Source organism: Mus caroli, chromosome 10 (genome assembly GCF_900094665.2).
Source record: "Mus caroli chromosome 10, CAROLI_EIJ_v1.1, whole genome shotgun sequence".
Taxonomy (NCBI): domain Eukaryota; kingdom Metazoa; phylum Chordata; class Mammalia; order Rodentia; family Muridae; genus Mus; species Mus caroli.
In genome coordinates this window covers 20573960-20576560 of record NC_034579.1, presented here as the reverse complement: position 1 = coordinate 20576560, position 2601 = coordinate 20573960, and the positions used below count along the sequence as shown (strand labels likewise).

Sequence of the window (2601 nt, the reverse complement as noted above, 5' to 3'; positions counted from 1 at the left end):
AGAGAGGCCCATTGGACTTGCAAACTTTATATGCCCCAATATAGGGGAATGCCAGGGCCAAAAGAATGGGAATGGGTGGGTAGGGAAGTGGGGGGCGGTATGGGGGACTTTTGGGATAGCATTGGAAAATATGTAATAAAAAATATTAAAAATTAAAAAAAAAAAAGAGTTGTCAACTCTGTTGAAGCTAGCTCTGACTTTTGTCCTCGGTTTCTAAATGAAGTTGATGAAAACTGCTGTAGCCGATGTGGGAGCAAACTGCCCAGGCTGCCTCATTCCAGATTATCCTGGATAAAGGGATTCGCATGAGGACCACTTTATACACAAAGGACTTATACTTACTTTTTCCTGGAAATATTATTAATAATATACTTAGCAATGATCTTCTAGTCCAAAATGTTTTTGTGTTATTTTGGAATGAGGAGTTACTGACTCAGAGGCCACTGGGCATCCAAGCTATGGTTAGCTGGTGGTCAGGTTAGGAAATTGAGTTCCCATCAACTCCCTTCCTCAGCTTGGAATGGCTCTGGACTCTAAGTTTTTTTCTTTTGATTTGTCATATTCATGGTCACCGGTTGGTGTTTTCCAACCAAAAGTAGAAGCTGTGACATGCCACAGGGGTATTGTGCCCATTCCATTTCCATGTTAGGTAAAAGCAGGAAAAAAGCCATGTCATATCTTGGAAAAAATAACCCTCATTTTGTTATATTTCCAACCTGAGAGGTTTGGACCAACTTTGCTTGAGTGTCTGAACTTCTGGTTTCTTACAGTAAGTCTAAGTTCAGGATTTTAGCACAATTCCTGCTTAGAAGAGGCCAGGTCAGCCCAAGTGACTGACAGGATCCTGAGGTTCAGAAAGGAGACAGTGATGGAGTTGGGAGAACTGTGTAACAACTCCAAGTACATAGAGGCAGCGTCTGGGAACAAAGTTAGTCTCCAGTCTGGTTTGTTTGGAAGCCAGAACATCGTTCTCAATGGCAAGACCATTATAACGAACTACTGTATCATCCAAGGAGACCTGGCAAACATAAGAGTTGGACATCACTGTGTTGTGAAAAGCCGTAGTGTCATAAGGCCGCTGTTCAAAACAATTCAGCAAAGGCGCTGCATTCTTTCCCCTGCATATTGGGGATCATGTCTTTATTGAGGAAGACTGTGTGGTCAACGCTGCCCAGATTGGTTCTTATGTCCACATTGGGAAGAACTGTGTGATTGGGCGCCGTTGTGTCTTGAAAGACTGCTGCAAAACTCTTGACGATACAGTGTTACCTCCAGAAACTGTCATCCCCCCCACTGTCTTCTCGAGCTGTCCAGGACTCTTCTCACTGTGATTGATGTCACCAAAAGCTACTATCAGAAGTTTCTATCCCTAGACAAGTCTAATGTCTCGGCTTCACATCTTTAATTCTTTTGAACGCTAAGATGAACCTGGAGATGAAGAGAGCAGTCCGTGACTACAAGAGCGGTCCTGTTTTTGACAACTTCTACTCTCCTCACTGTGGTCTTGTTTTGTTTGTTTTTTAATTTAGAATTTTTCAATCTTCCATGGCTCTGAGCATTTAAGAATTTAATAGGAAGGCTCGAGAGATGGCTCAATGGTTAAGCATGCTGGCTGCTCTTCCAGAGGACCCAGGTTCAGTTCCCAGCACTCACATGGCCATACATGATTTGTAACTCCAGTTCCAGAGGATCTGATGGGTTTCTGGCTTCCATGGTCAACAGACATACACGTGGTAAAGACATATATGCAGCCAAAATATCCCTTCACATAAAATAATGAAACTTTAAAAAAGGATTTCAATAAGAACATCTGGAAGAGTTTTCTTCACATACTGTGCTCACACTTAATCTGTCAACAGTCACCATACCATTGTCTGAGGAGGACAGAAAGGTCTGTTCCTGCCACTCCAGCCCTGTGATCCTGCAGATGGCTGGAACTGCCTGGTATGGGCCTGCAGAGCAATAGCACCATTCCAGCATGGGGTCCCATGACCCAAGTACTGCTCACAACCCTGTCCTATCCCCAGGGTGCATCGTCCACATAGATGATTCTCTGCTTTCCTGCTGCTTAGATGGGACCAATAGCCACAATGTCTTGTGTCCTGTGGAAAGTGTGATTTCAGAGCCCAGGTTCCTGTTGGTGGTTAGAACATGAGGAAGAGCGACAGACTGTGGTGACTTCTACCCATCCTCCTACCTGGGAGGTAGAGGGGGAGGAGTAAGGGATACATAGTGAGCTCACACTTGCCTGGTGTGCTACATGAGACCCTGCTTCAAAACAACAAAAATAAAGTCAGTAAAAGAAAAAAGATGGGGAGCAGGTGGTTTCTGTTGTTTCAAGATGCCTTAGTTGTTCTAAAGTAGTTAATAAAAGACTTAAAACAGACAAACAAACAAACAAACAAACAGAAGAGGCCTTAGCTTATGCTAACACATAAATACTTTAGATTCTAAATCATTTTGACTTAATGCTGGGTTGTACTAGTTGTGTAATTGTGTAGACTCTTACAGTGGCACGAGCTATCAATATTATAGTCTCACACATTGACTTGTTCATTGGATACTCTACTTATGAAACACTACTCACTGAGCGAACACTTG

At 43.1% G+C, this 2601-nt stretch overlaps 1 pseudogene; it reads left to right on the top strand.

Annotated features, from left to right (window-relative positions):
• The first annotated feature begins 868 nt into the window (after window positions 1-868).
• LOC110303970 lies at window positions 869-1405 on the top strand (annotated as a pseudogene).
• Window positions 1406-2601: the final 1196 nt, after the last annotated feature.